The sequence below is a fragment of the Miscanthus floridulus genome, chromosome 1 (genome assembly GCF_019320115.1).
Source record: "Miscanthus floridulus cultivar M001 chromosome 1, ASM1932011v1, whole genome shotgun sequence".
NCBI classification, from domain to species: Eukaryota; Viridiplantae; Streptophyta; class Magnoliopsida; order Poales; family Poaceae; genus Miscanthus; species Miscanthus floridulus.
In genome coordinates this window covers 78,234,754-78,245,555 of record NC_089580.1, presented here as the reverse complement: position 1 = coordinate 78,245,555, position 10,802 = coordinate 78,234,754, and the positions used below count along the sequence as shown (strand labels likewise).

Below are 10,802 nucleotides of genomic sequence, written 5' to 3'. Positions count from 1 at the left end.
CAAGATGGGCGCCCACTATGATCTTGGCGATGCTCCGCGGACACTTTTATGTACTCAGGACAATCAACGCCGACTAACTATAATAGATAACGAGAGTTTTTACTAGCAAATAAGCACCGAAATGAGTCCATCAAAATTCAAACAATTTTAAGCTAGGCACCGTAATATAGAGCATGATTTTAGAAACAAATCCTCAAACAAATTTTCTAAAATAAAAAGAGATTTGAAAGCTTGTGATATACCTAGAGATCTATGTTTGAATATGAGTACTTAGAAAGTAATTATTGAAGTGTCTGAACCGTGACTTGAGGCTCTTAGTGGGTTTCAACTCTAGTCTATCCCAACTTGCTTGGGACTGAAATGCTATGTTTTTGTTGTTGCTATAAACCAGGTTTTCGGATTTTTAATTGCATTATTTTACATGTAAAAATATATTTGGATATCTTTTATTTTTCTAATGAAATTCAGTTTTTTTTATAAAAGTATTTATAGTCCAATTTACCTTCTTACTTTCAACTTAGTATGATTTACTCGCTCTAATGTGGTGCCACATCAGCAAAGTCACCATTAAAACCGCTTAGGGTGTAAAAGTGAACGGTTTTCAAAAGATGAAGAGGTTAAATAAAATGGTTTTATAAATTAGGAGAAAAATTGGACGACTATGATAGTTAAAGGAGATAAATTAAACCTTTTTCTAATCTCAAAAAAATGGACATTTTCAATCTTTTATAGGTTGAAATTGAAGTCGGTTCCATCTGCGTACCAATTTCTATTTTCTGTTTAAATTTATAGGGGGCATTTCACATTAATTAATACGAGTAACCCACTAGATTTATCTCCAGTTTCAACTATTGTGTGCAACCGTATCAATAATTCCGTTTCAGCACCTTGCCTCCAAAACTTCAAATCCACCAAGCCTTATTCAAAACCCCTCGCTTCACTATTCCGCTAAACCCCGGCCACGATTGCCACCCCCTCCACCTCCGCTCCGGCCCCGTCGCCGTCCTCCGCCTTCCCACTGACCACCACCGCACGCTTCCCCCGCTCCTGCGCCTGCGCCGTGCGAGCCTCCGCGCTCGCCGAGCGGCGCCGCGCCGCCGGGCGCCGGTGGGGACCGCTCGGCGGCCGCCGGGGCGGTGGAGAAGGGCCTGCGCCTGGCCTTCCTCGAGCAGCTCGCGGAGCGCGCGCGGGCCGCCGATGCCGCGGGTGTGGCCGACACCATCTACGACATGGTCGCCGCGGGGCTTTCGCCCGGGCCGCGCTCCTTCCACGGCCTCGTCGCCGCGCACATCCTCGCTGGCAACGCTGAAGGCGCCGTAAGTTGTTCCTCCTCTCAAGTTTGCTCCCACTGGACTACCGCACGCGTAGAGAAGCCCCCATGAGGTGTTTGATTAAACACGCATACCCATTTCGTGTGCCTGACTGCCTGTGCTAGGTAGTAAAGTCGGCATTGGTGAGTGCCTGGGGATTGTTGGCTGGTGTTATTTTACAGGAATTGTCACCCTACGAGCTTTTGATTTAGTTAGTCAAAATGTCCAGAGTAGATACCTCATACCTGGGTGTAATATTTCTGTGACGGCCTTGGGCATTTCAAAGTTGCAATGTTGCTAGCCCTGTCTTCTGCAGCCTAGAGAGCTGTAGACCGTAACTGTTGTGCATCAGAGCAGTAATTTGTTGTTTGGTCCTGGGTCTGATGTATCATAAATTATGATGCAGTATGATCATGCATGCAAGTATTTGTTATGTTATGTAGTCTTACCTTACTAGATATAATAAGGCTAGTTAGTTGTGATACAATCCAAGCTTTTAGTCTGAACATGGGTGTTTTTTCAATTCTGGAGATCAGTGAGGCAGAGATATGGAAGATCTAGCCCTGCATTTTTCTTTTTCTTACTGCATCCTCTGATTCTTGTTCACTTAGTAAATTTTTGTCTTTAACCTATCTATGGCGGCTTCATATTAAAAAGAAACAAATATACATAAGTTGATTCCTTAGCCCTAAGTTTATTTTAAGCTGGAGCTACACTTACGTGCTGTAGTTCTGTAGCTGGTGTATATTATCTACTTAGGCAGGATCTTTCCTGAACTTTTCTTGCATAATTGATAGTTGTAGTTTTAAAAAGTAAGTATGGACGTATTTATTGTAAAAATCAAACTTAATACATTGGTCTAACAACAATTTAAATTTCTGAATGCAGATGCAATCTCTTAGAAGGGAACTCAGTTCTGGTGTGCGCCCTCTACATGAAACTTTTGTGGCTCTGGTCCGTGTTTTTGCCAAGAAGGGTCTTTCTACCAGGGGCATGGAGATCCTTGCTGCCATGGAGAGATATAAGTATGATATTCGCAAGGCTTGGCTAATTCTTGTAGGTATGAAAACTGATTTGTGTTGCATATTTGCTATATTGGAAATATGATAGTAGTCTTTGTTTGAAACAGAGGAACTAGTCAAGAATCATTATCTGGAGGATGCCAATACAGTATTTCTGAAAGGGGCAAAAGGCGGCCTACGAGGAACTGATGAAATTTATGATCTTCTGATTGAAGAAGATTGCAAAGCCAGAGATCACTCCAATGCTTTGACAGTTGCATACCAAATGGAGGCTTCTGGAAGAATGGCAACCACATTCCATTTTAATTGCCTTCTCAGCCTGCAGGTTAGCCTGCAATTTTTTTTTTCTTGAATACGTAGGAGAGCTGTGTATCATTGCATTAAGAAGAAGAAAACTGCAACACATGCCAATGCCACACCCACACATAAATCACTCTAGTTGCATTCATACCCGTTACATAAAAAACATGACCAAACCTGAACACTTGCAAGCCAACTACCTACCTGGCAACTACCTTCCAGATGTGCTAATCCCTTGGCCTGCAAATTTTATTTGTGCATCCGTGGATAACTGTGAAGGGCGGGCCTGGTGCAAGCGGTAGAGTCTTACCGCCTGTGACCGGAAGGTCCCGGGTTCGAGTCGCGGTCTCCTCGCATTGCACAGGCGAGGGTAAGGCTTGCCACTAACACCCTTTCCTAGACCCCGCACAGAGCGGGAGCTCTCTGCACTGGGTACGCCCTTTATCCGTGGATAACTGTGCTTTAAGGCTTTAATACTTCTTTATTACTGCCTTTGTTTGTTTCACTGACCACTTGATCTAGTAGAGGACTCCACAGGAGGCAATTTTATTTATGCCAATACCTAGAACAAAGAAATGGACCCAATTTCAATTATATAATGAGAAGATTATGATTTGGTCATGGAAAGCACATCTTGGAGATGATACGTCATATGAATGTCTGCTAATTGCTGATGCTTTGATCATCCTCTAAATTCTACTATAGGTGGCTGTCAGTTTATGTACTTCCTCTGATCCCAAATATATGTTCATTTAGGACTGTCCAAAGTCAAACTTTAGAGCTTTGACCATCAATTTCTAAAAGAAATATATAGATTGACAACTTGATGTTACTTTATTAAACATTATTTTCATAAACCTTCTATCATAAAATGATTCTACAGATATTCCTAGTCAAAGTAACGTATTGGAAACTTTCCTAATGTCCTAACGGATTTATATTTGGGATCAGAGGAAGTAGCTAGCTATTTAGGCTTCAAGGGCTTTGTATTGAACTGCTAGGCAGTGTGTGGTATTTCCGTTATAATCACTTCTACATCATGTATACTCTGTTCTGGACTTATTAACTATTTGCATATATTACTTTATTGGAGCAGAATTTTTTGCATTCATGTGTCTCGCTTCATCACATGATGGTTGTAGCATGATATGCAGATTTTAAATTTTCTTATAGACACTATACCATATCGAGATGGAAAATTTAACTAAGTGAAACCCTGTAATGATGCTGGACCTAAATCCTGCTGATATCAGCTTATTAAGCAACCTTTGAACACTGGATTAGCAAAGTTTGAAACTAGGAACACTTTAGATAAGATATGTTAAGCTGCAGAACCTTATGAACATGGTTTGTTGAATTAGCATTAAGGTTCGGTTTTTGGATATATATAATAACAATATCGTAATGCTTATTTTAAATAAAAGCTCATTTTGTCAGGTTACTTGTGGAATTCCTGAAGTTGCTTTTGCAACATTTGAAAACATGGAATATGGAGGTGAAGGTATGGCAATCATTTAAACCAATTTTATGCTATGGTCTTCTGTCATTTTCCTATTAAGATGTGGTAGTTTGTTAATTAGATAATGATTCCACATACATATATTGAGACTTGAAGTGTGGCAGCCACCGTCCTTTATTTGTGTCGATGCGGTTTTACTACCGAGTGTTGCATGTGTGAAACCAAGTTGTGTTCATGTGGGTGTGGTACTAGTAGTTTCATTGGATAGATGTTCTGTTTTGCTTTGAGCATGGTTTGTGTAAAACTAGCTGGTGTCTCAGAAGCTCTTTCGTAGTGAGGCTATTGAATGCTGCCACCTTCATATTTTGCTAACATAGTGAAATCAATACAGCACATGTTCTTTTAGGGTTTTGGACCTTATTGCAAAATAGCTCCGACAGGGGGAAAATAGTCATTATTTCTTGGGGTGTTTGCTTGGGAAAATAGTGAGGCTATTGAATGCTGCCACCTTCATATTTTGTATTCTGTTTTTCCTAATGACATTGCCCTTTGCTATCACTTTTGATGTATCTCAGTAGCGCTGAAACAGTACTTCATGCTTCTCTTACTAGAAAGAAAAGAATCTGGCTGACTTATGTGCTGTTGTTCGTTGTTGGTACTTTGCTAAATGGATACTGATTTTTTCCCATCTCTTTCCAGATTACATGAAACCTGATACTGAGTCTTATAATTGGGTTATACAAGCATTTACTAGAGCAACGTCCTATGACAGGTATACTTAATATTTACTTCCATATATAACTACATATAGCTCTGCCATATTTGTTTGCTTTATTCTGTTCTTCCTTTTTACCTAGCTCTCTAGTCAACACAATCATGTATTCATGTCTATTTGTTAGAATCAAATCTGCTCTCTTGGGCCCAAATAATGTGTAAAAGAAACATATAGATAATTATAGCCCAAAACGATTCATAAGACAGCAAGCCGTGCCCTACCAAAATATACTTATTATATAATCTTTTCGGGAGTGGCTTTCTCATATGACTGTTCTTTCAGAATCAAATCTGACAACAGAGCAAAGAAGCCATTCTTTTTCTTTTTCTTTTTTTAAAAAAATCTTCACTTTACCAGCTTGTGTTTCAACAGACAACTTCATATCAGCTTGTTACATTTGACTCTGCATTTGAATTCAAATGTAGTTAGTGATTACACTTACAAGCATTACTCTTTCTTATATTCTATGATGTGTTTGGCATTCAGGGCAGCGGATGTGGCAGAATTACTCGGGATGATGGTGGAAGATCACAAACATATTCAGCCTAATGCAAGAACTTATGCGTAAGAACATTACCTATTAGCGTATGCCAGTGTTTACCATTCAAGTCCCATGTGGAAGCAAGTATACCATGTGCTGCAGCTCCACATGTCTTATGGATGCCAACTGTCACATACTATTCTGTGCCAGCTCTGATTTTTCTTGTAACTCCTGTTTTTCTTTCGAAAGCAATGAACTGATGATCAAGTATTGTTTTCAGGTTTTTAGTGGAATGCTTTACAAAGTACTGTATGGTTAATGAATCAATCAGGCATTTTCGTGCCTTACAAAGAATCCCTGGAGGAACAAAAGTCCTTTACAATGAAGGAAATTGTGGTGATGCACTTTCTCTCTATTTACGATCGTTGTGCCTCGATGGTGAGTTTTCACTCTTCTATACATCAGATAAGAGTGTCAAAGTTACTGATTGTGTTGACTGTTGAGTATTTGATTATGAGTTATGACCCTCCTGGTGGACAATGTTTAGGGCCTGTTTGGTAGAGCTCCTAGAGTGATTCCAATGGGAGCCCTGCCAAATGGCAGTTGTAGAGAGTGATTTTTTTGGGGTGGTCCCCTGAAATGAACTAAGATGATGGAGCTGAAAAAAACAGCTTCTTATTCTAGAAGCATGACAAGCAGAGAGTATAAGAGCATTTGATTGTGGAGTGTACTTTGCACACATTTGGTACTCAAATTGTAAGATCAAGATCAAACTCAAAATGAATATGAAGTTTAAGTTCTAGAGATTATTAAAGATCATTTGGTAGAAAGAAAATGACTTAAACAAGTAGAAATAAAAGGACTTAAAGAAGGAATCAAGGTTACTCATCAAGTTAAGTCCATCACTTGGATCAATCAATTAAATTATTTCAAGTAAGTGTCAAGAATGGTTCTTGGAGAGAGGTCACTTCTCCCTAGTGTAGGGGCTTGCTGCCTATGTATAGGTAAATCAAGTGTGGTACTTGGAAGGCTAACATGGAAGTGGTGATCCGAGGAGATGCTTAGTTAAAGCAATCAAAAGAGTTGATCAAGAAAAGCAAGCAACACCCAAAAGAGAGCTAGTCATGGCAATTCAAGTGGTATTCCAAATAGTTCTCTCATGTAAGCATTGATCAAAAGATGAAGTAAGCTAACCACAACAAGATAGTGCACTTGATCATAAGTGGTATTCATTTCATATGGGTGAAGAATAAAATTCAAAATGGTATCTATTGGTCTTCACCAAGCTTATAATTGGACTTCACGTTGCTATTGGAGTAATGAATTGAAATCTATGTGACTATCCTCTACTCCAACATAGCAAATATATCATTGCAATGTGCATGATCACTTCATCTCTTACTAGTATGCGATTAGTACATATAGTTCATACTTCATAGGATCATGCATAACAAATGAAAGTTTTAAATTCATAGCCTACCACTATTGCTTGAATAATTAATTGATCTAGTTGTTAGTATATGAATTTGTTAATGAGCTAGTGAACCCAAGTACTTGATTTAATTTGGATTGCTAACAAGTGACAAGTATAACATTGGCAAGATAACCCTTGTAAGAGGTGTGAAGAAGCTTGTCAGTGGTTCAAATTGGACTTGAAAGCTTAGGCAAATCAATTTAGTTCAAGTCAACCATAGAAGCTCATAATAGTGATAAGAGTACAAGCACAAGACAACAATGCAAATAGATATCTAGTTTGTTTGTTTCAAATGGTACCTAGACTCAAGTATTTCATCAAGAATTCATAAGTGATGTCTAGATCAACTCACAAGTGATATCCTATAAGTGGTACTTATGAAGATAGCAAATGTTCAAGAAATGGTTCTTATTAATAAATCAAACAAGTGGTTCCATACTAGAAAATTCTTTCAAGTGGTATCACATCTACACGTAGTATCAATCATGCAAGACGATGGTTCCACAAGTGATCCTGTGGCAGAACCACCCGAAATAGCATACTTACAGAGACGCTCGTCTTCCACCAGACACTAAGCATCCTGAAAGCAACTACAACGAGCGGTATCCGTCGGGCACACCCCGAGGGAGAACCCGAAAGATCCACATTTTTCCAAGGATCCAATAATGAAAACGAGTTACAACACAAGTCCATCTCATACATTAGAGTTTCTTGAAAGTACATTATTACAATACCAAATACAGAGTTCGGAATGATAAACAGCGGAATATTAAAAGATAACATCTAGCGATAAGATAACGAGGATTTCGTCTGAGCCCACCAGAAGAATCCTCCACACAAGGTACTCCTCAAGCATCACCTGCAACAGGGGTAAGTAAACCCTAAGTACACAATGTACTCGCAAGACTTATCCGATAGTGGGAATACTTTTCCGACTCCAAGGAATATGCTAGGCTTTATGGTTGTTGGTTCTCTTTTAGCCAAAAGCAGTACTAATAGTGAGTCCTTATTGATATATTATTATCATCAGCCGTATTAAGTTTTTATCTAGTCAATCTATATAAGCACATGTGCTACTTTCAAGCAAGAGTAGTGCAATCGATACAGTTTCTTCTCCTTTTCCACTTCCAGTTCTTACTACGGTGCTAAACCGCAGACAAGCCGTACCGGGTAACCCGGCGATTCGCGAATCAATGTGCCCAGCTGGGTGCCCCGAAGACACACGCCCCGCTTGTACCCCGGGCACAAGCGGGACTAACCCACCACTCTCCTGTCCCGGGTGTCCAGGTCCCTGTCCAAACTTGGACTCCAAGCCCCCGCCTCTGAATCCCGGACTCAGTGCGGCGCAAGGACCTCCACCACCTCCTCTTCCTATCAGTCGGTCCGGAAAGAGCCGGATCCACGACAAGAGAGCAGCAAGTCTTCCCTGCGCCCATACCCAAGTATGTGCTTGGGACAAAAGTCTGTGACTTGCCTAGAGTCATATGCAACGACCGGTCCTTAATCGACACAGACAGGGAAAAAGTGTAACCGGGCTATGCCCTGTTGGCCGCAGGACACAACCCCTCACACCCACCAGTATCAAATCCACATCCCTGTCCGGTCACCATTTTTTCCTTCCCATTATTTCATCATGGTATTATAGTGTAATCACTTATTTGCGAGTAACGTCAGGTTACTCACGCTACCGACATCCTGAGCATAGCAGCTACTCGACCTGCACTAGTAGGACTCAGGGTGGATATATCTATGCATGTAGTTTCCATAAAATGCCTATAACGTAAATGCATATCATATAAATATATTCAGTGATCATTTAAAAATAGGGGTTATGCACCGGGGCTTGCCTTGGGCAGGTGCCGAGTCAGCAAAGTCAGTACCAACAGGCTCCTGGGCTCCCTCCTGTGTGAAAAGCTCCTCCTCGTACTCCTCGATCACCTCGTCGTACTCCGGATCACCGACGGGTACGAAGTCTACCTGTTCGTGATCTACATGAAATGACGATGCAATGATTACACTATGGCAAGAGCAATTCTCAATGCAAAAGTACCTCTATTACATTACTAAGCGAGGTTTTCCTACTAAAGTCTAAGCTATATACCAGTACTACTAACATGTATGACCGCGTCCTACATTCATACGATGACTACGGATATTCATACTCCTAATGCCAGTTTACAATAAAGCAAGGATAATAATTACGGCATTAAACGACTCGTTCTATGGTTACCATTTTTACAGCAAGTATATAAATGCCTAAAGAACCTACGGTAATGATTTCAAAGTTAAAGTTGTCGTCGGTTTACCACAACAAATCTTGCAATTAAAGATCGATATACCGCTAAGCTTTCTACTTCAAGCTTATGAGCCTACCATCCTAACCACCAATGGGGAACCAACTATACTAACAGGTAGGCGACATTTTTGCGAACCTAACAAACTTTGTTTCGCTATTTTTGGACAACCATGCCATTTACTACTAATTAATGAAGTTCAGCTCATAACCTAAATAGATAAACAATTTCTAATACAATGAAATAGAGAAACCGAAACCTCCTTGGCCGGCCCACGACGCGCGGCCCGATCCAACTCATCATCCCGCCCGCGCGCGACAGCAGCCAGGCGCGCGGCCCACGCGGAGGCACGGCCCAGATGGCCAACGGCCCGCGAATGGGAAGGCCTGCGCGCGTCGGTAAAAATGCACGAACACCCCCGACGAACTCAGCATTTGCTATGAGCTTTACGGTACTGTTTCGCTAGTCTACCGTTTTACACCATCACCCTCCCACTTCTTCTTCTTCACCGCGAGGAGGTCCCTGGCCATCCAGAGCACGCACCGGCGCGATGGCGTGGCACTGGACGCCTACGTCGGCCACCCTGGCCCTCTCCATGCTAAAATAAAGGGCCGATACTCACCTACGTGCGCAAACCACCGGGCGAAGACACAGGCATCGAGACGTCGTAGCAAGCACGAACCACAACGGTGGGCAACCTGCAAGGACGGCGATGCCGTTCCGGTGAACAACAGCACTGCTGGGACAAAACAAGGAGTGGACGAGTACCAGCGACTCACCACGGAACTGGAAGACGTGAAGAAGTGATCGGAGGTGGCTCAGGCCAAGCCGGCCACGTGCGCGCGATGAGTGCAGCAGAGCACGGCAATGGCACGGCCGCGCCACGGGATGCACTACGGCGGTAGGGTCTAGGATAAGGCGAGCATGGTAACAACCGACGAAAGGGGAGGCTAGTGGTGCGAGGAATTTGACCAAGCTGCTTTGGTGGCGAAGAAAGCCGACGGCGCAGCACTCCGGGTCTTAATGGCCCGAGAGCTCGACCCTTCAAAATTGGCGCACAGGACAGAGCTACAGGCTGCTATGAGGGGCGGGAAGGGTTACCGGCTGCCCAACGGAGCTATGGGCAAGACCAATTGGAATGGGGTGCAACCGCATCGGTGAATTGGAAGGAAACGTGACGGCGGCAAGGGGACAGCGGAGACAGAGGAACACCCGGCGCGGCATGGTTCGTCTGTGAGCGTCAACGCAAGGTACCGCCGTGCCTGGCCATGGGGAACCCCAGGGCGTGCTCTTGACAGCCGTCCGCACGGCCGATGTAGCAAACGACAAGCCTTGGCATGGCACGTCTGCAGACAGAGCCAGGCAAGGACACGACGGACGCGACGCCGAGGCGACAGTGCAGCGGTAGTCTTCTAACGCGCAAGCGGCCAAGGAGTCAACTGAGCGGTGCCGAGCGCAGCCGCTAGCGACGCGGATGCGGGACCCCACCCGACCACGGCCACAGCGGGGTAGGGCAAGGTGCAAGCAGAGCACGGCCGGCAGTCCGGGCGCCACGCGTCGGTTGGCGAGGCGAGCAGCAGTGAGGCAGAGCGCGCAGGCGGGCAGCAGCGAGCAGTGGTCAGGATGCGCTGGTCGTTCACGTGAACGGCGTCGTGAGCGCAGCCGAACGCGGCAGTGGCGCTGGCCC

The 10,802-nt window shown here is 43.4% G+C and overlaps 1 pseudogene; it reads left to right on the top strand.

The window, feature by feature from the left end:
• The first annotated feature begins 952 nt into the window (after positions 1-952).
• On the top strand, positions 953-9,922 carry LOC136459132 (pentatricopeptide repeat-containing protein At1g12620-like; annotated as a pseudogene).
• Positions 9,923-10,802: the final 880 nt, after the last annotated feature.